This window comes from Apium graveolens, unplaced genomic scaffold, assembly GCF_009905375.1.
Source record: "Apium graveolens cultivar Ventura unplaced genomic scaffold, ASM990537v1 ctg8900, whole genome shotgun sequence".
NCBI lineage: Eukaryota > Viridiplantae > Streptophyta > Magnoliopsida > Apiales > Apiaceae > Apium > Apium graveolens.
The window spans coordinates 7,279-35,112 of record NW_027421560.1 but is presented as its reverse complement, the minus strand read 5'-3'; the positions used below and the strand labels follow the sequence as shown (position 1 = coordinate 35,112).

General features: G+C 35.4%; 2 long non-coding RNA genes across 2 annotated transcripts; both read right to left on the bottom strand.

Moving 5' to 3' along the window:
- Positions 1 to 907: 907 nt before the first annotated feature.
- On the bottom strand, positions 908 to 2,877 carry LOC141705486 (uncharacterized). The gene is made up of 5 exons (XR_012568377.1): positions 2,036 to 2,877; positions 1,850 to 1,924; positions 1,683 to 1,760; positions 1,477 to 1,605; positions 908 to 1,333 (listed from the first exon to the last, which is right to left on the bottom strand). It is a non-coding gene; the product is annotated as an uncharacterized LOC141705486 (long non-coding RNA).
- Positions 2,878 to 21,128: 18,251 nt separating this feature from the next.
- Positions 21,129 to 23,313, bottom strand: LOC141705485 (uncharacterized). Its single transcript, XR_012568376.1, has 5 exons — positions 22,472 to 23,313; positions 22,286 to 22,360; positions 22,119 to 22,196; positions 21,913 to 22,041; positions 21,129 to 21,769 (listed from the first exon to the last, which is right to left on the bottom strand). It is a non-coding gene; the product is annotated as an uncharacterized LOC141705485 (long non-coding RNA).
- Positions 23,314 to 27,834: the final 4,521 nt, after the last annotated feature.

The window sequence follows — 27,834 nt, the reverse complement described above, 5'->3', positions numbered from 1 at the left end:
CATTTTTAACACCCATATATATTTATTACACCCAAGGTTTCTCGATAAACACCCCTATATTAAGTACACCCAACTTTATAGCCAAACCACCCAAATATTTATAGCACCCCAGCTTTTTTCTTAACACCCCAATATTCTGTACACCCCTGGTTAACACCCCCACTTTTTTATATAACACCCCTATATACTTTACACCCCCAGTTTATCGCGAAACACCCCTATATAAAGAACACCCCAACTTTGTAGCTAAACACCCCTATATTGTAAGCACCACAACTTTCATTTTTAACACCCATATATTTATTACACCCCCGGTTTCTCGATAACACCCCTACTACTCACACCCCCAATATTATTACCACCCCCATATTTGACCCAGCACCCCAATATTAAGTACACCCCAATATTATCCACACCCCCGTTTTATGGTACTCACACCCCAATATTTTCCACACCACAGTTTATGCTACTGACACCCACAGTTTATGGAACACCCCCATATTTGTAAGGCACATGCAAGTTATTCACATTGCCCACATTGCAATTCCACCAGGTCATAATCGAGACAGTGGAGAAAAACAACACACATACAGTAAATTAGTAACTAGATCCTTTAAAATAAAATCAACTCAATAACCTACTAAAGTGATCAGACAATAGCAAGTATTAACATGAAAATCACTTGAATGAATAAACCGTAAACTGCTATAATACTTCTTGTCTAAACACCAACAATCCCATACTAGGGTTCCATAAAAATCCTAACTCATAAAGTTAGTTCATAATCAAAGTATCAAAACAATCCCAAGATAACCAACACATGTTCATAAGAAGAGATAAATAAAAGATAAGAGAAAACAAAGCCAATTGAATGTCTCAATGGCTGAATTCTTCTTCGTGATGGGGAACACCTCAGTTCTCCTCAGGCAACAGCTTTTTATCCAGAGTCTCCCTTATAAGGATGTGCCTTGCATTGTTCGCATGCTCCTGAGGTAATAACAATCAAAGTAAATCTAAGTAATGAAGATTAAACTATACACATGCAAATAACTAAAATGTTCCTTATAAGGATGTGCCTTGCATTGTTCGCATGCTCCTGAGGTAATAACAATCAAAGTAAATCTAAGTAATGAAGATTAAACTATATACATGCAAATAACTAAAATGTCCTTGCCTTTGAGAAAGTTAATCTAATTCCTTTCAACCAAGACTCCATACTCTTAAGCATGAAAACTCCACAATCAGAACCATTCTCTTGCTTCAGATTATTCGTCACGAAACAAATTTCCCAAATGGACTTATTAATCTCGTGACGATATTGCAAATGTTGCAACTGCAGCAATTACCAAAACAGGAAACAAATAACAAAACTAAGAGAACAAAATGTTGGAACTGCGACAGTTAACAAAAAAAGCCTTTTTCTGGTAAAAAAAACAGGAAACTAATAGACAAAAGTAAGAGAACAAATTCATGTACCAACAGATAAACATGCAATCGGTGTGTGGAATGGAGAGGATACAAAGAATCCATGATGTAGATTTTGTGCTCCTCAAATATAACGTGAATCGAGAAGAAGTGATTCTCATCGATTACCCCAATGTGAGTCTGCATAATGTGAGTTTGCATCAACTAAACTATGCTATAAGTTCTCTTTACAGTCAGATAAAACCAATAAGATTTACCTTTTCATTGCCTGCACAGTGAATGAAGTGCTTAAAGTGAAAATCGAGGCCTGCACTGCGCACATTAACACCCCAACACTACAAGATAACCAACTAAAATCAACATCAAAACAACTATAACAAAGGGTAAAAACAAGCTGATGGTGTGTAGAATCGTTTTGACTTACAAGTGGAGAAATAATGTAACACTTATGCTCAGTATTCAACTCACGTTTGAGGATTTCACAAAAAGATTCAGCAACCTGTGCACAAATAAGGAAAGCCAATGATTCTACCTTGAGTGATTGAGTTCAAAAAAACTAGTTAAAAAAGTAGTTCTAAGAAACATTGAATCATTGAGTTTAAATGCTTACGTCTGTGCCTAGTTCAACCTCTCCTGAAAATCGGTGTTCAGCTACATTCCAATCATCACGTCGATATTTTTTATCCTCCTGATAAAAGAAATATGACTAGTTAAACATTTAAGGACTAAAAGACAAATAAAGTTTCATAAAGGGAAATAATTGACAAATAAAATTTCGGCTTAATTGTACATTTGCCCTTAAAGTATCCGGGTCTGTACACATAAACTCTTAGATTAAAAAAATGGATAGACTTGCCTCTAATATATGAGCAGTTGAACACCACAGAAACGTGGCTTACAATACAGAAACGTGGCTTACAATCGACACTTATGCAACTCATATTATAAATCATGACACAATCTCCAAAAAACACTGTAACTCAGATATTTCATAACCCTCCTCTTATGAAATAAACATGGATATAATGTGGAGGATTATGTGGCTCACTGCTATTCAATGAAAAATTACAAGAAAGCGTATTCAGGGATCATATATCCTATGAATAATCATGAATTATGGGAAAAATCGCAGTATATCCCAACACACATTATCAGACCCCCAAAAATTCTCAAACAAACGGGGAGGCCTCAGAAAAAGAGAAAGTTATCGCAAGGTGAAGAAGCAGTTATAAAATATAAGGATGGTGCCAACATTCTAAAAAGAAAGAACCAACTCACTGTGAGGTAAATTTCATGTTGAATATTATTAAGCATATTATATTGTCGTACTAATAATAATTCACTTGCAATGGCCAGGTGTGGCTCTTGTCGAAAACTAGGACATAATAAAAGAACTTGTCAAAAGTCTGCTGAAATAGGGGAGTCTAGCGCAAATTCAAGGACATCTGAAATGGAGGTAATTGCTGAAGCTTCACCAAAGACAGTACATGTGATGGAGCCTCATGTTACAAGTATACAGGAAAGGAATGTGGAAAGAGCTCCCTGGAATTTCAATGTTAACACAGCTGAACTCCATAACACTTATATTGGACCTATGAAGCTTGCCAAAACTCTGCCAGTGAGAAAATCAGGGTACAAGACAACAGTTGGTGGGGTAGTGGTTAAATCTGCACCATTTTCTTGAAAAAATGGTGCCAATGTGATAACTAGTAGCCAATTGAAAGAAGCACTTGCAGTAGCGAAGGCGAAAATTGGAGAAGGGATTAACAAAAATTTGACAATGGAAAAGGAAAAGTAAAAGAAGCACTAGGAATTATTTTGATCATTATGCTCATGTACTGGTTTATTTTGAGCAGTTTGATCATTTTGGTTATTCACGGTGCTTGTTACATTTAAACTGCTATCTCCAAATGCAGATGCTGATGCAGCAGGTCCTTCAGGACATGCTCCTCAACAAACTATTCTTAAGTCTGAACTTGTTAAGAAGTTTGTTACCAGAGAAGCACCAGTGCCTTGGAGTGAAACTCCTGCAGGACAGGAGTGGACTAAGGAATGGAACTCAGTTTCCTGTGTTCCAAATGAAAAGCATCTTGCTGAGCACTTGACTAAAGCTGATGAACTGTTTAATTTTGATGATTTCAAAACCCAGCTTAGAGTCACTGCATTGAGTACTAAACATCTACAAGGTCTTCATTCAACTACTCATGCTGAGCTACACAAGATTCAGGAAGAATTCATCAAACAGGAACAAGTTCAAAAGATTAATAAGAAAAAGTTCTTCCAACCTACCTTTGACAGGATTGCTTATATTGAGAAGACTCAAGAGAAACAACAAGCTCAGATTAATGATATTCTGACAAATCAAGCTTCTCAGCAATCTCAACTTACTGAAATCCAAGCCTCAGTGGAATTGCTTGTCTCTCTTCTACTTCCTGCTGATGCCAAAAAGGGGGAGACAGTAATTAAGTCCAAATGCAAGACTGACAAGACACTGAAAGGGAAGGATAATGAAAAGGATGATCAAGGAAGCTCTGGAATGGGTAGAGGTCATAGTCAAGGTAGAGGTTTCACATCAAGAAAAGCTGAAATCACAAGTCACAGGACAAGTTCTGATACTGGGAAAAGAATAAGTTCTGCTACTGGTAAAAGGATAAGTTCTGATGAACTTTTAGATCTTGATGAAGAAATGTCAAGATAGTTATTTCTTCAGGAAAATCCAGGAATGGACTTGGAGAGTTTAATGGAAGAAGAAGCCAGACTTAAATCAGAGAAAGTCACATCTAAATCTGAAGCTTCTGGTAAAAAGCCACTTCCAAAACTCAAAGGCATTGTGATCAAAGAAAGGACACGTACTGAAGCAACATTGGCTAAATCACAATTGCAGATAGATCCAAGATCCAAGGGTAAAGAAAAGGTTGGTGAACCTATCAAGGTTTATGTGCCTCCTGAGAATGAAGAAATAACTGATGAAAAGGATGATCTTGCTCTGACTTCAAGAAAAGTTCTTAAAACAACCTCTGACATGGCTCAAGTTGTTCAGAGTCAAGAAACTGTAAGTTCTGATATTCAAAAGAAGCAAGTAACCTCTGACATAGCTCAAGTCAACTTGATATCAGAAGATAGACCAAAGACACTCCTACCCGGATTCACTAAAGAAAAATAGACTCAACCTTTGAAGACTGCTGCAAGTGGTTTTGAAGCTAGAGTAGTTATTGGAAAGGAAGCAAGAGATAAAACTGGATTGGGAAGTGCTAATGAAAGAAGAATACAGAACACTACCAATGATCCAACTTCCTTGAGTGAACCAGGTATTGGAGCAACTCCTGAGAGATTGAATCAACTAGATTCTGTACAAATGGTTTACCATACCTACCTGAAAGAATACATCTCGTTGTACTTCATGACAGATGGTAGGGTTTATCATATAAGGCAAAATGCCATTCCATTGAAGTATTTTGAAGAATTGGAGCATGTACTATTCTTACTTCAAGTGGATGACAGATTGACAGGAACTGCTGCAAACTATTTGAAGGATCAGATTCAGAGACAGAAAAGGCTTTATTCTGTTAAGTCTGACAGCACATATGTTCCAAAGTACAGAGATCACAAGGGTGATATAGTTAAAATGAAGCCCAATTCTGCTCAAATTATAACTACCTTTCTAGGGTACAGGGCTGTGGAATTCAATCTTGAGTCTGATAAAGCTTATCTGATCAGACTGGATCAGGATATAAGAAAAGCAAAGATTAATGATCTCAGGGCTGTAATCTTTCAAATTGGTGAAGATAATGCAGAGCTTAAAGATGCTAAAAGGAAAATGATTGATGAACTTAGATATGCTGAGAGATGTTTGTTGAAGAACTATCTCAGAACAACTCCTGACATCAGAGAGATCAGAAGATGAAGCCAAGTCAAAGATCTACAACTGCTTAAATTCTGATATTTGTACAGACTGAAGTTGTTATCAGAAATTAAAGATTGGTAAAGCTTTAAGGACTGTAAGTTGTAGTTATCTAGTCTAATTCTCATGCATTTATACTTAATATTTTTGACATCATCAAATATCTGTTAAACTTGTATATTTTGCTAATTTACAAGTTGGGGGAGATTGTTAGATATATTTGATAATGTCATGGCTAATATGATTTATGTTTAGTTTTTTCAGATCTTACTTAACAGGACAAATCAGTACTTAACTGGGAATCAGTACTTATACTGGAAGTCAGGACTTAAGGATATCAGTACTTATATTATCAGGAGATAATCATCAGAAGATGGATATCAGAACTTAAGTGCTGAAGGACGTTCAGATAAGGACAGTAGCTGATTAAAGGAAAGAAGATCAAGATAAACATAAGAAGAGATATGCATGAAGAAGGAATTCTATGAAGAATAGAATACTTGGAAGAAAAGATATCCGATTGATATATTTTAGGAAGCAGAATTATATTCCATATCAATTAGCGATTATCTTGTAACTGTGTAGTATATAAATACAGACATAGGGTTTACACTATAAGTGTTATATATTCGAGAAGATTATTCATTGTAACCTTAGCAGATCTCGTGATATTTGTTCATCACTGAGAGGTAACAGTTCCATACTGTAACAGAGTTTATTGTTTCAATAAAATTTGTTTTCTGTTACTTGAAATATTAAAAGTTCGATTTGATTGTATTTTACACTGTATTCACCCCCTCTACAGTGTGTGTGACCTAACAGATAACAATAGTAATCCACTTTTTCTACATAATAATGTTCATCCTGGATTGATCCTGATTGCTAAAAAGTTAGTAGATCCTGATAATTTTGGTCCTTGGAGTAGATCTATGCAGATAGCATTAAATGCTTGAAACAAGTATATTTTTGTTAATGGGAGCTTTGGGAAGCCAGAGGATGATTCTCCACTATTAGTGCAATGAGAGCGAGTTAATGACATTGTCATAACTTGGAACTTGAATACAGTAGTTGATGAAATTAGTAATGGTTTGAATTATGTTACTACTGCTAGAGAAGTGTGGTTGGAGTTAGCAGAGAGATTTTCTGGTACTAGTGGGCATAGGATGTATCAAGTCATGAAGGATATTCATAGTCTTGAGTAAGGCACTAAGTCAGTAGAGGTGTATTCTCATAAAATGAAAGGATTGTGGGATGAATATGCTGTTTTGGAGCCAACTATTACTTGTAATTGTGGAGCACATAAAGTGCAAATTGAGAGAGACCAGAAAAGGAAGTTGTTGCAGATTCTGTTAGGACTTCATGACAGCAATGCAAATATTAGAGCTCAAATCCTTATGATGAATCCATTGCCTACTATTTCTCAAGCATATGCTTTTGTTAAACAAGATGAGAAAACCAGATAAAGTTTTCATTTAACTAGTGTGGCTAGTCCTTTCATGAATTATATTGCAGCTAGTTCAGAGACATCAGGTGCTAATACTGGTTTCAAGAGATTTTCTAAAAGAAATGGTTATTTAAACAGCTCTACAAGATGTGTGAAGCCAAATGTGAAATATAGTTATTATAATTTTAATGGCCACACTAAGGAGAATTGTTATAAGCTCATAGGTTATCCACCTAATTGGAAGAAGAAAAATAAACCTGATTTTCCATTGCAGCAACAATCTCAGCAACCAAATAATGCTTCAATTCAGAAATTTACCCAGGGCTAATCAAGCAGCATCAGTTATGAACTCAGATTCTCATGTTGCACAATCTCCACTTCAACTTACTCAGATACAACAACAGATTATTGACTTGAGTTAGATGGTTAGTCAATTTGTTGGAAAAAATAAACATTTACCTAGCCCTGAATAACATGTTGCATATATGGATTTTACTAATCTTGTGCACACTACTACCAACTTTTCTACATGGTTGATAGACACAGAAGCTTCTGATCGCATGGCTTGTTCACTCTCTTTGTTACATGATGTTAAATGTTTATAAAATCCAGTACATGTTACTTTACCAAATGGTTCTCATATATTGGTTAACCATGTTGGTTCTTTTCTGTTCATCAAAATATGACTCTTCATGAAGTGTTATATGTTCCTTCTTCTCATTACAACCTTTTATCTATTTCAAAATGGACTTCTGATACAGGAGGTACAATGACTTTCTTTCTTGATCACTCTATTTTTCAGGTCTGGAACCAGAAGGATACAATTGCACTTGTTAGTTTACTTTCTGGCTTGTATCATCTGAATTTGTCTTCTATCACTTCTGCAGAGATGTCTTCAGTTTCTACTTCAGTTTTTAGCAATGTTGCTTATTCTAAGAATCAAAATAGTGCTCTTTGGCATTTGATATTAGGATACTACCTCCATCCCGTTGATTTCTCTACGTGTACTATTTGCACGCATTTCGAGACCTCTATAAAATATAGTTTCGTAATGTTTTTTTAATTTTTTTTGAATAAAAGTTTAAACATAAAACTTTTATACATATTTTTTTAAAAATATAATGGAGTTATAATTTAAATGAACATTGAAAAGTGTGCCAAAAAGTGATGTAGAGAATTGAATGGGACAGAGGAAGTATTTTCTTCTCCTGTACTTAATAAATTCTTGAGATTGCTAGTCAGATTGTGACCGATTGTAATAAATTGTGTCCCATTTGTCCTATTTCCAAACATATAAAACTGTCTTTTCCTTTGAGTACTTCTCATGCTACACATATTTTAGATCTTATCCATATAGATTTATGGGGCCCCTATGCAAATGAAACATGTTCTGGTTGTAGATATTTTTTGACAATTGTTGATGATCACTCTAAAGCTTTATGGACTTTCTTGTTACCTACTAAGCAACATGTGTTTCATCAATTTTTTTTGTTTATATGTTTCTAATCAGTTCCACACTACCATTAAACAAATTAGAAGTGATCATGGTACAAAATTCTTTAATCATGAGTTTCAATCTTTCTCGCTTGAACATGTTATTGTTCACCAAGACTCTTGTGTTAGTACACCTGTTCAGAATGGTAGAGTTGAGAGACGACATAAGTAGCTTTTGTCTATTGCTAGGGCACTTAGATTCCGATCTAGTCTACCTATCAAATATTGGGGGATTGTATTTTAGCTGCCACTTACCTCATTAACAGACTACCAACAATTGTCTTGGATTTTAAAACACCTTTTGAGATTCTGTGGCGCCCTCCAAACTAGGGTTAGAAGTTTGGGGTCCACACACACACACCTTATTTATATCCTGTTTAACAATAATAAAGATAATAATAATATGCAGTGACCCTACTTACCAACTACCACGGACCGCAACAGGTTAAAGTATGCACACAAGCCAAACACAAACTTATATTACAAACCATTCAAATCCCATCTATCCAAACTCAGAACTGAGTATTAAACATTATTACAATCTTTTACAAACTTAAATTATTCCAAAAGATGCCTACTCGCTTAACTCGATCAACCTGAACCCCTAGCTCTCGCGCTAAACTGGGGATCCTCGTTACCAACTGGTTCCTTCTTAACTGAAAAAGAACATAAACAACATCGCACAAATGAGCTAACTAGCTCAGCAAGTCACAATGACAAAACTGAGAATAATGATCATCAAGTGAAAAGGGTTATGATACCAAGTGAACAATGAATTATGATTTAGAATTGGATATTATATTTTCATTTTAAAAAAAAATCAAGGTTAGGCTGCTGATCAGTCACACACTAACCCCGAGAAAAGCACACAACACTGCTCTAACTACTGGATCCAAGGTACACATTGGCCTAACTTGACCATTAATCTGGTCTGACCACGAATCTGGTCCACAATTTTATAAAAACAATCCAATTCTAACATAATAGCAGAATAAACAATGTAAAGCAATAAACAGAATCATTAACAACATTGGACGTTCAATAATGAAATGGTTTCAATCTTCATAAGGATCAATATGGCATTTTCAAAGCTTGGATGTTAGGTAATGAAAGAATTGGATAACAAAGGAATCAATGTTTCAGGGTTACCAGGAATTGGTTTTTCAAATCATAAGGTACAATGGTTTGAGTATATAAGTAATTCGATTCAGTGTTTGGTATTTAGTTTGTATGTATTTGTGAAGTAGTATCGTATGTTTATGGTTCGTATCTGGTTGTACAACAATCAATAGTTTAGAACGAATAAGGTTTACGGCTCAAGATCAATAAATGGAATCAGGGTTTAGGGTTCAGTGCTTCAAAGCACTTGCAATATAGAACAGGACTATCAATCCACTACAATATATCTTGAGAAAGTTCTGAACACTTGCCTGGTATTAGCTTGCTATACTTCTCTAACTTTCAATCACAACCGTCTACTCCTCGAGTATCTGTTTCCCTTTCCTACGCCTTGCCTCTTCTGCTCACATATCATAAGCATCTATCAATATTCAACTTATACGATTCTATTCGACATATACTTCTATCTACCCTTCGTTTCACCCAAATCCGATTAACGGATTGAAAGTTATACTATAAACAAGTAAACATCGAATATATAGACCGATAGTTAACCAACAAGTCACATATAGCACATAACACGTCAAATAATCAATGGTATATCATTTATAAAGAAGTCTCGGGTCATAAACAGGCTTTCGGATATTTAAAATGATTTTTAAAATATTTTTCGGAATTAAAACGGGTCGTTGGATCAATTTCGGAGTAATAAACAGGGTTCGGTTGGCCAATTCTGGCTTCAAAACAATTTTATAATAATTATCGAGCCTTGAAAACAATTTAAAATAATATTTTAAAGCTCGAAACTATTTTTCAGAATTTTTAAATCATTTTTAAATAATTAAATCTAATTAAATAATTAATTAAAATCAATTAATAATTAATTAAATCAATTAATCAATTAATTTTCGAATTAATTGAAAAATTAATCAATTAAATATTAACTGAAATTAATTAACTAATTAATTCAGATTTATTTTTGATTTAAAAATAAATTTTGGAATTAAAATAATAATTTTTGGAATTTTCAGAAATTAAAAACGAATTTTTATAATAACAATAAATAGAAAATATGATTTTTGAATATTTTTAAAACAGGAATCCTATTCTTGCAAATTCTAGAAACTTCAGGTACCAAACTTCATCGTCCCCAAAAGATAAGGTACTAAACTGTAATTTTGCCAGCCCTCGCCGGAAAACAGTCGGGGTTCGCCGGAGAACTCGTCTCCGACATCCTCACAACACCATCACCTCCAGATCATATTTACACTTCACAAGGAACACAACCATGCAATCAAATCACATCAATCATCCCTGTCCTGGCCGGAAAATGGCCAAGAACATCGCCGGTTTCCGGCGAACCTACGAAAACTTCAAAACACAACTCCCTTCGATTCAGACATCCTCCGTTAACGAGCTATATACCAATCAATTGCAAATTTGACAAGGAACACAACCAAATATAAATCAACAACTAATAACCCCTAAATCAAAAAGCCCCAAATTTCAATTGAAAACATTCATACGGGTTATAAACCCTAATTTTAAAATTCGAAGATTAAACTCAATTTTGAACATGTTATTGAACTCCAAATCAGACATATGACATATGAAAATCATCAGGAAAACAAGCTCTACAACATGCAATCATCAAATCATTCAAACAATCATCCGAACAAAAATTCATATTTTTAATAAAAATAATTCAAAAATAAACAAATTTCCAGAAAATAAACCTTGATTTCTGCAGGTATATGGTTCACAGAATCTGATAGTACACCTCAAGACCTTCGTTTTGAGTACTCGAGCTTTCCAAACGGACTCCGGTAACACCTCCGATTGTTGGTTTGATTTTCAGAAAGGTTTATGAATATATGAATTTTCTCTGGAAATTTATATAATTACTGACTGTAAATGATTTTTGATACGGAATAATATACGTTAAAGGCTATTTATAATTACGGAAAATTAGTATCCCGTTGGATCATTCTGGATATGAAATGGTACGTTTATTTATAAAAACTGATCCAAACGGTATCGGTTTTCGGGATAATTATCCAAATCAGTATAATTTGTACTGCGGTCTTGGTCTCAGCGCCTGGTTACACGTATTACGAGATGATAATTGTGATAGTTTAATAAAAAGATCCCGTTTATTGAAAATACGAGTTTTATTGATTTACTGAAACAAATAACGTATCAAAAATGTTGCACCGAGACCCGCGCAGAACAAACCGTACGCCGGATCGAAAAAGTCGAAACCTGGAAAATGCTCGGAATATTGCAATTAGGTTAGGAAGGAGTTCTCGGAAGAGTTTCGGGTTATAAAAACGTAACAACGGATGACGTCGGTTGGTTCCCGTTTGTATAAAATAGTTTTTAAATACCCGGAAAAAGATTTTATAAAATCCATATAATTTCTATAAAATCAAAAATCATCATAAAAATAATTAGGAAGATATGACAATTATTTATATTTTATTTTGGACATATAAAAATTAAAATACTCAATTAATATTATTTTTAAACATCTAAACACATTTAACACTTAACAAATAATTTACAGAATAGATACTGAACACATATAATAATTATTTATTAGCAAAAATAATTACACGATATATCCCGGATATTACAGCTTCTCTATAAACCTTTACAATGAGCTTGATGATAGTTTCCGAAACTATTTAGATAATTCAGAAGATTCTAGATGTCTCCTAGATCTTCTGAAATTTCCAGCAGCAGATATAATGCCTTCCCTCGTGTCTTATTTTCTGGAATTCTATAACCCAGAAGAAAATGTGTTTCGCATTAATGACCAAGTACTTTGTATTTCATTGGAGGATGTCCTGTTTCTCACCGGTTTGCCCATTGATGGTGAACCGGTTATTGATCATGGAAACAGGGACGCACATGGTTTTCATCGGGTTTTTGGGCTTCGTAATCAGAAATTCCATAGTACTGCAGAGATGAAAAAAGTAGTCATAGAGGGTAAGGATAATGAAGTAAGGAAAATTGCTGTCCTTTTGTTGATTGTACGATGCTTCATTGTGCCCTCGGCTAACGGGGGGAGAGTTTCCACTACTTACCTCCGATTTATTGAAAACGTGAATCGGGTGGACACATACGCATGGGGCGCGGCACTGCTGGCCTTTCTGTATCATGGGATTGCTGAGTGGAAAAGTCCAGAAAGTAAAAAGAAGACCGTCGAAGGAAATAGTTGGATAATTTTGGTAAGTTTTGAATTTTATATCTTTTGTAATTTGGAAACGTATCAGTTGAACTATTATCTCTGTTGACTACGAATTTGACAAAACTTCATATTTGACAGGGCTTTTTTCTACTACGGATCCCGAAGCTCCGGGAGGAGCTTTCCAACTATTTGAAGCTGCCTATCACTTTGAATGTAAGCGAGTTAACTGTTCCTTTCTTGCCCCCGATTATTGATCAGGTGGGGAAGATGACACACAATCATCGAGCAGATTTTGTGGGCTTTAGGAACCAGCTGGATAATATCTTTCTTAACCTTGCACATGAAGTAAGTTTGTAAACATAATTACCTTTTTTCAGATTATGTAAAATCTTTCCAACTTGATTTGCTATCATGTGCAGGATGTTAACTGGACTCCTTACGAACATTCCATCCATCCACAAGAACGGTGGAGCACTCGTATTGGTCCGATTATATGCAATAATTTTGTGGTTCACCATCAACCACACCTTGCATATAAACAATTTCCGTTTCTTGAATACTATGATCTTGAGAGTCTCAAATGGAAGCCACATGAAATAAAATTCAAGAAAAATAGCGGTGGCTCCGACCAGAACTTAATAAAGCATTACCAGAAGGAATATGACTGGTGGAAAGGCAAACATATTCCCAAGAAACTTTTTGATAGAAAGATTACCAAAATCTACTGTAGGAGGACTTTCAAAAGGCCTCTCTCTGCCCCTTCAACTCCCAGACGCTCACCCCCACCTTCTGACAATAATGGGGACGGGGGAAATGAGGAGGAAAGACAAAGGTATTCTGCTCTTCAAAAAAAGAGAAAGTTTTCTAGTTTTTGATGACTAGTTTTGTAACCCTCTTCCTGTGTTAATGCAGGGATCTCTCTGCCCCTTCAAATCCCAGACGCTCACCCCTACCTTCTGACAATAATGGGGACGGGGGAAATGAGGAGGAAAGACAGAGGTATTCTGCTCTTCAAAAAAAGAGAAAGTTTTCTAGTTTTTGATGACTAGTTTTGTAACCCTCTTCCTGTGTTAATGCAGGGGTCTCTCTGCCCCCTTAAATCCCAGACGCTCACCCCTACCTTCTGACAATAATGGGGATGGGGGAAATGAGGAGGAAAGACAGAGGTATTCTGCTCTTCAAAAAAAGAGAAAGTTTTCTAGTTTTTGATGACTAGTTTTGTAACCCTCTTCCTGTGTTAATGTAGGGAGCTGAAGTTGAAGGAAGATGAGAGGATGAGAGACTTAAGTTTATTGGATTGTCTTAAACCTCGGAAAAACCTTGACGAGCTTGTGATATATTATTACGTGAAGTAAATTCATGAGTTTATGTTCAAAATGATTTTTTTCTTTTCTTGAATCAGATATTTTGAGATTGTTGTTATATCTTTACTAATTTTTGGTTTCGTTTTGGATAGTTATTTGAAGCGCACAATGCCTTCCAATGCTTGTCTTCTGCTCAGCACGTTTACCTACAAAAAATATGAAGGTGAATTTGGAAAGCCCTCTTCGCAGATTGGGAAAAAAAATTGAAGGTATGGAAGGGAGAATTTGATGAATACTCATACATCCTCTTTCCCATGTGCTTTAGGTAAGATTCTAAAGCTAAAATTTTAAAATCCTTATGCAACTTAAGATCAAGTGCAATGCCAAAATCGGAAAAATATTATAGTCGGTTCGTTTGTTTTTCTGTTATACTTGTTTTTGTTTTTCTATTTTACAGTGGACACTTTAGCTTAGCTATAGTCTGTTTCATGGACAAGGAAGAAGGCGCGGGTGAAATTTTGATACTTCATTTAGATTCATTACAATATCACCAAAGTACTCGAATTTTTGAAATAATTACATGGTAAGAAAAGTGAGATCCTTCATCAACTAACATATGCTTTATAATGTCTTACAAAACAAGTCTTATTTATAATATTTAATCAATGTAGGATTTTGAGACGGAAGTGGGAAGAAAAATCAACTTTAGATTTTCCACAGATTGTCACAAAACCTGTTGAGGTAAAATATCTTTGTTTTGCGCCTTAGATTTTGTGTTATCTTGCTTATTTCATACATGCCTACAAACATGTTATATATATCAGGTTCCTCAACAACCAAACAAGCATGATTGTGGTTTGTTTGTGATTCACATGATGGAACTATTCCTCCAAAAAGCTCCCACACGATTTACAAATGACAATTTAAAAATGGTATCAATTCCTCCCCTCTTCTCTCCCCCCCTCCCTCGCTCTCTTCCTCTCATATAAACACAAGTTTATAACATGTGCTTTACTTCTGTTTTTCAGTTTGGAAAGAATTGGTTTGACCCACTCACTGCATGTGCATTGAGGGAGAGGATTAAGCCTATCATTGAAGCAGAGATTGAAATTGAGTCGAAGAGAGATGAGTTAAAAGCGGGTTAGAAGCTTGTATTTCTTTATTAAAGAAAATTCTATTGTCCATTATTCTTTTAGATTTTACAGATGTCAAACACTAACATTTTATTGTTTCTGTCCCAGGGAACACGTTGGGCAAGAAACGTCGTAGGGTGATTGGTGAGAAAAAGACCATGCCAATTGAGCCTCTGGAGCATGTACAGAAGAAAGTTACCCGAGCTAAGGCGAGAAAGATAGTTACCCGGGATCAGACGAGAAGGCATATGAAGCTCCGGAGAAACATAAAAACTGTGGATGGTCCCGTGATGAAAAGGAAACAAATCAAATATAGTGAAGGTTCTGCAGATTTAACACCTGTCAATCAGAACGTTAGGAATCTCCGGAGCACTATAAAAATCGTGCTTGGCCACAAGAGAAAAAGGGAACATGTCGATTATGCACATTTATCAAACAAACCTAGATTTTCTCTTGCACCATTCCTCTTTTGTTTGTAACCTGTTATTGCAGAAAAATATAAGCTGATCTTTTCTTTGTTTTTCTATGTAAATCCCAAAATTTGCGATGCTAGTTTGGTTTCTAGTGATGAATGTTATCCGAAAAGCCATTGAGAAATTAATCTCTCTTTGTGTAATCATGTGATAATCTCTTAATAGAGTCTGTGGAAACCCGATGGGTTCGGGTTCGGGTTCGGTAAAAAATCGGGTTCGGGTTTGGTTTTTACTAAACCGGTTTCGACCGACCCAATTGCCATCTTTAAGCACATGGCCTCCTTTGTAATTGAGCCCGGCCTGAATATCCCCAAAACATGATTTTTCGGCATTTAATTTTTGATGTCATTTTTGCCAAGTGGGGAAAATAAAATATTCGAAAGACGTAGAACGACAGTGGTCTACATTTATTTATTATTTGAAATGCTAAGAACGACCCCGTTCTATAGTAGTCGTATTTTTGTAAATAATTTGAAAAAAATGTATTTTTAAAAAAATTTCAACTTGACAGTATTTTTGTAAATAATTTGTAAAAAGTTAGTATATTTATAAATATTCCATTTTTAAACCCGAATTACTTTCGGGTCGGGTTTGGTGCATATTTTACTATAAATTTTTTGACAAAAATCGTACAAAATTTTATACAAGGAACGGAGTGCATAGCTTCGTGTTTATACAAGGAGGAAAAATCATCAAGAACATAATAAGATTTTCTAATCAGTACATAATAAGTGCTTTCTAAATAAAAACAGTTTAGCTGCTTCCTAACACTACAAGAAAAACACGATCTTACAACTGTTGTTCACCATTTTATATCCATCTTTACACTTAATTACTCAAATATGTTTTAGGAACAGGTTTAATCCTCAAAATTACTTTCTTTGTGACGGACAAAATGGATGATCCCTGACATAATCAGAAACAGATGTAGTAGTAGCTGCTGCCAATCCTTTAAGATATAATCGAAGATTGCCGTTAGGTCCTGAGGATCATACACACCATATTACCATCATGCAACATTATAATTTCAAAAAATAAATAATTAAAAAGAAGCAAACTTACCCAGTTAATCATCATTCAAGTTTTTGTAGTTGTATGACGTGGGAAATATTGCTGTATTCGGCTGTAGGATGAAATTACATCAGACTATAAGAAACTAATTTGCTACGCATGTAGGGAAAGAACAAAAAAGTGAACATGAAGACAACTTACTAGATTTAATTTGGCTTTATGCTTTGAATCGTCAACCAAGAGTATGTTGGCTACATCATCATATCCTATTTCACGGAGCTTTCTAGTTTCCTTGCACAATTCACCTTCTTTTGAACGAGTACAGTTGGATTGATCCTATAAACAATTATCACAAATAACCATGCAACTTGGTTACACGCCACAGTAAAAAGCATCCTAGAAGAAATTAGAGCAAAAAATTGTAATTGACCTACCCAAATAAATTTCAATTCTATCATAGTAGAAAAGCTTATAATGGCGTTTATAGACGGTGTCACGGTTTTCCTGCATTACACAAATAAATTTCAATTCAAGCCTCGTAGAAAAGCTTAAAATCATTAAGACACAAATTACTAAAAACAAAAATATCGACAAGGAAGATAGACATGTATATATTTCACATGCAACGAGTTGAATAGAAATTTATTTCAACATGAGAAAGAAAAGCACATACTCCATCTTTGCTGACCATATGCCTACATCAAACCTCTCCAAGCAAAACTTCAAAAACTCTTCACATTGTGGCCTCTTGATAACTAAGAAAAACAAAAAGTAATCCAATTAAAATTTATGAGTCACCTGATTTCATGCAAAAGAAATTTGAAAAAAAAATTCATAACATTTATGAGTCACCTGATTTCATGCAAGCTTCCGTTTGAGTTTCAGAATCAGATGGAATATATATTGGTATGTAGTTTTGAAATCCATTATGTGGCATTCCGTGTAAAACACAAGCAAGAACTCCATTTATGTCAAGTACTAGAAGTTTTCTTCTAGTAACAATGGCTCTATCCGGGCCCGTGATCTGACAAGGAGAGGTCTTCTCGGAAATGACATCTGAAATAATTGTTGGAGGAGCTCCTGTTGAGGAGGAGATGGTGGAGGTCTTCTTACGCCTAGCATATGTTGTACCAAATTTATTTTTTCTTTTCAGGGAGGGAGATGGTTTTGGCTGTGGTGACTTCTTAGTCCTCTTACGCTTAGATTTTAAAGTGGAAAGCACTTCCATTAAGGGTAAATTTTCATCTAACTTGTCTTCCTCTCCATGTCCATCCATCTCATCTGCCTTGTCTTCCTCTCCATGTCCATCTATATCAAAGATGTTTTCATTCATCATGGCATTGCTTCTTAGAGAAAACGGCATGCTCCAGCCTTGCCAATCTTTCTTCATAGATTACAGAATTACATGTGGAGCAGCGTTGTTGTCCAGACACGAACTCTGATGGTTGTCCAGACACAAACCCTGATGTCAACTTTTTCTTGCACTGTTTCCATGCTTGGTTCAACTTCTTTTTGGTCCATGCTGACATGATTGGTTTACCTTTATCAATGCATTCTGGATATTTTTGCTGGAGAAAGAAAATTTGAGAAGAAACCAAATATTAATCAAGAAGTAGCACAGCATAGAATACAGGTCCTTGAAAGTTACAATATACATACCTTCAAAAAGTAAACGCAGCCTCCAACCCCTGCATTCCGTCTATCTCTGCCCTTCGTCCTTATTTGGTAATCCTTGATGGAATCGAGGAGACATTCAAGGATATATTTTCCCCAATTGTATTATTTGGCAGATTGTACAACAGAGAGGGCTTTATACAACTTTCCACTGGGAATGATTTTGGTTGATGGGCAAAAGAAATTACCTAATGCAATAAGCAAAAAGGTTTCCTTAAAGTCGAGATCAGCTTGTTTAAAATTCTCTAAATCTGATATTAAATCCATGAGTTTTTTCCCACCAAATTTAGCCTTGAGTCTTTCTTCTTCCTCATCCGAGATAGATACAGGAATTGGAATCCCCTCTGCCGGGATTCCTAAAACCCTACCAATATCTCCGGCCTTGATATCAGCCCCAAATACGGAGCATGAGTTGACATCAAAGTTATCTAAAAGTGGTTTAATAAGTTTAAATTCCATTTTAACGGCCTGAAGATGTTGAAGGCATCCAAATCCCATCTCCTCTACTGCTTGCATCAACTTTACATTTTCTTGTATCATTTCCATTACTTTGACTAGTCCTTGAGGGCTGCAATTGGATTTCAGCACTGCCTGATGTTTCTTCATATCTCTGTATAGAACATTACTTTATAAGTTGAGACACAAAGCTCATAACCCCCAAAAAGATCATTTGATCAGTAATAATTCTGGTAATAACCGAAATCAGATAGCGCAGAAAGCATTACTTTATAAGTTGAAAATACTATAACGTAACATGGATATATTGTGATTAAAGTCGACTGGCTTCTCGAACTTTACAGAAACAGAGACAGGCCTCACATCAAGACTATCATCCAAGTGAGTGACTGCAATTTTACGAGAATGTGAAGACTACTTTGCAGCGTTCCTGGTACCTGATTTTATGAGTACTATCCTATCAATAAAGTGGTATGTACTTTGTTAAATATCACTCTCTAAATATAATCTGATCATCTTCTATCAGGTGATCATCCATGATATATTTTTCAACTTCGATAACATGAATAGAGCTATACAATTGTTCCACTACAATTACAATTACTAGTTCTCAATTTTCATTTTACTTTTCGTGTTCTAATAATCAGCAATGCAATCAGAGAATGCAAACAGAGCTAACAGAGAATCAGAGTAACGAACTTCTTGCCTGCTATCTTTCTTGCTTGAAGCTTCAGCCATCTTTTTCTCAATTTCTCCTCACTGTGTAAATACCTGTTCTTCTCTCCTCACTGTAATTACCTGTTCTCCTAAGCGGGTCCTTTCTTGAGGAAATCGGGGGGGACTTGCTTTGATTTAATTTAACAATTCTGGGCCTTTAACATAGTTGGCCCAGTTCTCCATTTATCTCTTCTAGATTAAATCATTTTAAGCCCAAATTCTTTTATTGAATTGTCATATCTTGACTCCTTTCCCAGCCCAACTTGTCTCTTATTTTAGTTTTTTTATATAATTATTTTATTTTATTTTGTCAAAATAAATTAGATAACATTATTCTTTTAATAATTATATGTATATATGTGTGTACATATTTAATTTTGTTAATATTTTTAGGACTACTAACATAAAAATCATATATTTCTCAAGTAAATTTCAAGATTTTAAGTAATCGAAATAGAACGGGGCGGGAACATCGGAAAAGAAATGAAACTTATTAAATGTTGTACGACTATAAATATTTATAAAATATATTTTATACCATCAATAATATTTTAAATATAAATTAAAATATTATGCATGAAGATAATCAATTCGGTTATATAGGGGTGTTCTTCAAAAAACTGCGGGTGTACTGTATATAGGGGTGTTATTGGATAAACTGCGGGTGTAGGGAATATAGGGGTGTTTAGCGATAAACTGGGGGTGTACAGATATAGGGGTGCTAAAAAAAGCTGGGGTGCTTTAAATATTGGGGTGTTCAGCCAGAAAGTTGGGGGGTACTTTATATAGGGGTGTGCTTCAAAAACCTGGGGGTGTAATGTATATAGGGGTGTTTTATAAAGAAACTGGGGGTGTTAACCGGGGGTGTACAAAATTAATACTTAACACCCCCATTTTATCGTGAAACACCCCTATATAAAGTACACCCCAACTTTATTTTCCAACACCCATATATTGGTTACACCCCCAATTTCTCGATACACACCCCTATATACTTTACACCCCCAGTTTATCGCGAAACACCCCTATATAAAATACACCCCAACTTTTTAGCTAAACACCCCTATATTTTAAGCACCCCAACTTTCGTTTTTAACACCCATATATATTTATTACACCCAAGGTTTCTCGATAAACACCCCTATATTAAGTACACCCCAACTTTATAGCCAAACACCCAAATATTTATAGCACCCCAGCTTTTTTCTTAACACCCCAATATTCTGTACACCCCTGGTTAACACCCCCACTTTTTTATATAACACCCCTATATACTTTACACCCCCAGTTTATCGCGAAACACCCCTATATAAAGAACACCCCAACTTTGTAGCTAAACACCCCTATATTGTAAGCACCACAACTTTCATTTTTAACACCCATATATTTATTACACCCCCGGTTTCTCGATAACACCCCTACTACTCACACCCCAATATTATTACCACCCCCATTATTTGACCCAGCACCCCAATATTAAGTACACCCCAATATTATCCACACCCCCGTTTTATGGTACTCACACCCCAATATTTTCCACACCAACAGTTTATGCTACTGACACCCACAGTTTATGGAACACCCCCATATTTGTAAGGCACATGCAAGTTATTCACATTGCCACATTGCAATTCCACCAGGTCATAATCGAGACAGTGGAGAAAAACAACACACATACAGTAAATTAGTAACTAGATCCTTTAAAATAAAATCAACTCAATAACCTACTAAAGTTGATCAGACAATAGCAAGTATTAACATGAAAATCACTTGAATGAATAAACCGTAAACTGCATATAATACTTCTTGTCTAAACACCAACAATCCCATACTAGGGTTCCATAAAAATCCTAACTCATAAAAGTTAGTTCATAATCAAAGTATCAAAACAATCCCAAGATAACCAACACATGTTCATAAGAAGAGATAAATAAAAGATAAGAGAAAACAAAGCCAATTGAATGTCTTCAATGGCTGAATTCTTCTTCGTTGATGGGGAACACCTCAGTTCTCCTCAGGCAACAGCTTTTTATCCAGAGTCTCCCTTATAAGGATGTGCCTTGCATTGTTCGCATGCTCCTGAGGTAATAACAATCAAAGTAAATCTAAGTAATGAAGATTAAACTATACACATGCAAATAACTAAAATGTTCCTTATAAGGATGTGCCTTGCATTGTTCGCATGCTCCTGAGGTAATAACAATCAAAGTAAATCTAAGTAATGAAGATTAAACTATATACATGCAAATAACTAAAATGTCCTTGCCTTTGAGAAAGTTAATCTAATTCCTTTCAACCAAGACTCCATACTCTTAAGCATGAAAACTCCACAATCAGAACCATTCTCTTGCTTCAGATTATTCGTCACGAAACAAATTTCCCAAATGGACTTATTAATCTCGTGACGATATTGCAAATGTTGCAACTGCAGCAATTACCAAAACAGGAAACAAATAACAAAACTAAGAGAACAAAATGTTGGAACTGCGACAGTTAACAAAAAAAGCCTTTTTCTGGTAAAAAAAACAGGAAACTAATAGACAAAAGTAAGAGAACAAATTCATGTACCAACAGATAAACATGCAATCGGTGTGTGGAATGGAGAGGATACAAAGAATCCATGATGTAGATTTTGTGCTCCTCAAATATAACGTGAATCGAGAAGAAGTGATTCTCATCGATTACCCCAATGTGAGTCTGCATAATGTGAGTTTGCATCAACTAAACTATGCTATAAGTTCTCTTTACAGTCAGATAAAACCAATAAGATTTACCTTTTCATTGCCTGCACAGTGAATGAAGTGCTTAAAGTGAAAATCGAGGCCTGCACTGCGCACATTAACACCCCAACACTACAAGATAACCAACTAAAATCAACATCAAAACAACTATAACAAAGGGTAAAAACAAGCTGATGGTGTGTAGAATCGTTTTGACTTACAAGTGGAGAAATAATGTAACACTTATGCTCAGTATTCAACTCACGTTTGAGGATTTCACAAAAAGATTCAGCAACCTGTGCACAAATAAGGAAAGCCAATGATTCTACCTTGAGTGATTGAGTTCAAAAAAACTAGTTAAAAAAGTAGTTCTAAGAAACATTGAATCATTGAGTTTAAATGCTTACGTCTGTGCCTAGTTCAACCTCTCCTGAAAATCGGTGTTCAGCTACATTCCAATCATCACGTCGATATTTTTTATCCTCCTGATAAAAGAAATATGACTAGTTAAACATTTAAGGACTAAAAGACAAATAAAGTTTCATAAAGGGAAATAATTGACAAATAAAATTTCGGCTTAATTGTACATTTGCCCTTAAAGTATCCGGGTCTGTACACATAAACTCTTAGATTAAAAAAATGGATAGACTTGCCTCTAATATATGAGCAGTTGAACACCACAGAAACGTGGCTTACAATACAGAAACGTGGCTTACAATCGACACTTATGCAACTCATATTATAAATCATGACACAATCTCCAAAAAACACTGTAACTCAGATATTTCATAACCCTCCTCTTATGAAATAAACATGGATATAATGTGGAGGATTATGTGGCTCACTGCTATTCAATGAAAAATTACAAGAAAGCGTATTCAGGGATCATATATCCTATGAATAATCATGAATTATGGGAAAAATCGCAGTATATCCCAACACACATTATCAGACCCCCAAAAATTCTCAAACAAACGGGGAGGCCTCAGAAAAAGAGAAAGTTATCGCAAGGTGAAGAAGCAGTTATAAAATATAAGGATGGTGCCAACATTCTAAAAAGAAAGAACCAACTCACTGTGAGGTAAATTTCATGTTGAATATTATTAAGCATATTATATTGTCGTACTAATAATAATTCACTTGCAATGGCCAGGTGTGGCTCTTGTCGAAAACTAGGACATAATAAAAGAACTTGTCAAAAGTCTGCTGAAATAGGGGAGTCTAGCGCAAATTCAAGGACATCTGAAATGGAGGTAATTGCTGAAGCTTCACCAAAGACAGTACATGTGATGGAGCCTCATGTTACAAGTATACAGGAAAGGAATGTGGAAAGAGCTCCCTGGAATTTCAATGTTAACACAGCTGAACTCCATAACACTTATATTGGACCTATGAAGCTTGCCAAAACTCTGCCAGTGAGAAAATCAGGGTACAAGACAACAGTTGGTGGGGTAGTGGTTAAATCTGCACCATTTTCTTGAAAAAATGGTGCCAATGTGATAACTAGTAGCCAATTGAAAGAAGCACTTGCAGTAGCGAAGGCGAAAATTGGAGAAGGGATTAACAAAAATTTGACAATGGAAAAGGAAAAGTAAAAGAAGCACTAGGAATTATTTTGATCATTATGCTCATGTACTGGTTTATTTTGAGCAGTTTGATCATTTTGGTTATTCACGGTGCTTGTTACATTTAAACTGCTATCTCCAAATGCAGATGCTGATGCAGCAGGTCCTTCAGGACATGCTCCTCAACAAACTATTCTTAAGTCTGAACTTGTTAAGAAGTTTGTTACCAGAGAAGCACCAGTGCCTTGGAGTGAAACTCCTGCAGGACAGGAGTGGACTAAGGAATGGAACTCAGTTTCCTGTGTTCCAAATGAAAAGCATCTTGCTGAGCACTTGACTAAAGCTGATGAACTGTTTAATTTTGATGATTTCAAAACCCAGCTTAGAGTCACTGTATTGAGTACTAAACATCTACAAGGTCTTCATTCAACTACTCATGCTGAGCTACACAAGATTCAGGAAGAATTCATCAAACAGGAACAAGTTCAAAAGATTGATAAGAAAAAGTTCTTCCAACCTACCTTTGACAGGATTGCTATATGAGAAGACTCAAGAGAAACAACAAGCTCAGATTAATGATATTCTGACAAATCAAGCTTCTCAGCAATCTCAACTTACTGAAATCCAAGCCTCAGTGGAATTGCTTGTCTCTCTTCTACTTCCTGCTGATGCCAAAAAGGGGGAGACAGTAATTAAGTCCAAATGCAAGACTGACAAGACACTGAAAGGGAAGGATAATGAAAAGGATGATCAAGGAAGCTCTGGAATGGGTAGAGGTCATAGTCAAGGTAGAGGTTTCACATCAAGAAAAGCTGAAATCACAAGTCACAGGACAAGTTCTGATACTGGGAAAAGAATAAGTTCTGCTACTGGTAAAAGGATAAGTTCTGATGAACTTTTAGATCTTGATGAAGAAATGTCAAGATAGTTATTTCTTCAGGAAAATCCAGGAATGGACTTGGAGAGTTTAATGGAAGAAGAAGCCAGACTTAAATCAGAGAAAGTCACATCTAAATCTGAAGCTTCTGGTAAAAAGCCACTTCCAAAACTCAAAGGCATTGTGATCAAAGAAAGGACACGTACTGAAGCAACATTGGCTAAATCACAATTGCAGATAGATCCAAGATCCAAGGGTAAAGAAAAGGTTGGTGAACCTATCAAGGTTTATGTGCCTCCTGAGAATGAAGAAATAACTGATGAAAAGGATGATCTTGCTCTGACTTCAAGAAAAGTTCTTAAAACAACCTCTGACATGGCTCAAGTTGTTCAGAGTCAAGAAACTGTAAGTTCTGATATTCAAAAGAAGCAAGTAACCTCTGACATAGCTCAAGTCAACTTGATATCAGAAGATAGACCAAAGACACTCCTACCCGGATTCACTAAAGAAAAATAGACTCAACCTTTGAAGACTGCTGCAAGTGGTTTTGAAGCTAGAGTAGTTATTGGAAAGGAAGCAAGAGATAAAACTGGATTGGGAAGTGCTAATGAAAGAAGAATACAGAACACTACCAATGATCCAACTTCCTTGAGTGAACCAGGTATTGGAGCAACTCCTGAGAGATTGAATCAACTAGATTCTGTACAAATGGTTTACCATACCTACCTGAAAGAATACATCTCGTTGTACTTCATGACAGATGGTAGGGTTTATCATATAAGGCAAAATGCCATTCCATTGAAGTATTTTGAAGAATTGGAGCATGTACTATTCTTACTTCAAGTGGATGACAGATTGACAGGAACTGCTGCAAACTATTTGAAGGATCAGATTCAGAGACAGAAAAGGCTTTATTCTGTTAAGTCTGACAGCACATATGTTCCAAAGTACAGAGATCACAAGGGTGATATAGTTAAAATGAAGCCCAATTCTGCTCAAATTATAACTACCTTTCTAGGGTACAGGGCTGTGGAATTCAATCTTGAGTCTGATAAAGCTTATCTGATCAGACTGGATCAGGATATAAGAAAAGCAAAGATTAATGATCTCAGGGCTGTAATCTTTCAAATTGGTGAAGATAATGCAGAGCTTAAAGATGCTAAAAGGAAAATGATTGATGAACTTAGATATGCTGAGAGATGTTTGTTGAAGAACTATCTCAGAACAACTCCTGACATCAGAGAGATCAGAAGATGAAGCCAAGTCAAAGATCTACAACTGCTTAAATTCTGATATTTGTACAGACTGAAGTTGTTATCAGAAATTAAAGATTGGTAAAGCTTTAAGGACTGTAAGTTGTAGTTATCTAGTCTAATTCTCATGCATTTATACTTAATATTTTTGACATCATCAAATATCTGTTAAACTTGTATATTTTGCTAATTTACAAGTTGGGGGAGATTGTTAGATATATTTGATAATGTCATGGCTAATATGATTTATGTTTAGTTTTTTCAGATCTTACTTAACAGGACAAATCAGTACTTAACTGGGAATCAGTACTTATACTGGAAGTCAGGACTTAAGGATATCAGTACTTATATTATCAGGAGATAATCATCAGAAGATGGATATCAGAACTTAAGTGCTGAAGGACGTTCAGATAAGGACAGTAGCTGATTAAAGGAAAGAAGATCAAGATAAACATAAGAAGAGATATGCATGAAGAAGGAATTCTATGAAGAATAGAATACTTGGAAGAAAAGATATCCGATTGATATATTTTAGGAAGCAGAATTATATTCCATATCAATTAGCGATTATCTTGTAACTGTGTAGTATATAAATACAGACATAGGGTTTACACTATAAGTGTTATATATTCGAGAAGATTATTCATTGTAACCTTAGCAGATCTCGTGATATTTGTTCATCACTGAGAGGTAACAGTTCCATACTGTAACAGAGTTTATTGTTTCAATAAAATTTGTTTTCTGTTACTTGAAATATTAAAAGTTCGATTTGATTGTATTTTACACTGTATTCACCCCCTCTACAGTGTGTGTGACCTAACAGATAACAATAGTAATCCACTTTTTCTACATAATAATGTTCATCCTGGATTGATCCTGATTGCTAAAAAGTTAGTAGATCCTGATAATTTTGGTCCTTGGAGTAGATCTATGCAGATAGCATTAAATGCTTGAAACAAGTATATTTTTGTTAATGGGAGCTTTGGGAAGCCAGAGGATGATTCTCCACTATTAGTGCAATGAGAGCGAGTTAATGACATTGTCATAACTTGGAACTTGAATACAGTAGTTGATGAAATTAGTAATGGTTTGAATTATGTTACTACTGCTAGAGAAGTGTGGTTGGAGTTAGCAGAGAGATTTTCTGGTACTAGTGGGCATAGGATGTATCAAGTCATGAAGGATATTCATAGTCTTGAGTAAGGCACTAAGTCAGTAGAGGTGTATTCTCATAAAATGAAAGGATTGTGGGATGAATATGCTGTTTTGGAGCCAACTATTACTTGTAATTGTGGAGCACATAAAGTGCAAATTGAGAGAGACCAGAAAAGGAAGTTGTTGCAGATTCTGTTAGGACTTCATGACAGCAATGCAAATATTAGAGCTCAAATCCTTATGATGAATCCATTGCCTACTATTTCTCAAGCATATGCTTTTGTTAAACAAGATGAGAAAACCAGATAAAGTTTTCATTTAACTAGTGTGGCTAGTCCTTTCATGAATTATATTGCAGCTAGTTCAGAGACATCAGGTGCTAATACTGGTTTCAAGAGATTTTCTAAAAGAAATGGTTATTTAAACAGCTCTACAAGATGTGTGAAGCCAAATGTGAAATATAGTTATTATAATTTTAATGGCCACACTAAGGAGAATTGTTATAAGCTCATAGGTTATCCACCTAATTGGAAGAAGAAAAATAAACCTGATTTTCCATTGCAGCAACAATCTCAGCAACCAAATAATGCTCAATTCAGAAATTTACCCAGGGCTAATCAAGCAGCATCAGTTATGAACTCAGATTCTCATGTTGCACAATCTCCACTTCAACTTACTCAGATACAACAACAGATTATTGACTTGAGTTAGATGGTTAGTCAATTTGTTGGAAAAAATAAACATTTACCTAGCCCTGAATAACATGTTGCATATATGGATTTTACTAATCTTGTGCACACTACTACCAACTTTTCTACATGGTTGATAGACACAGAAGCTTCTGATCGCATGGCTTGTTCACTCTCTTTGTTACATGATGTTAAATGTTTATAAAATCCAGTACATGTTACTTTACCAAA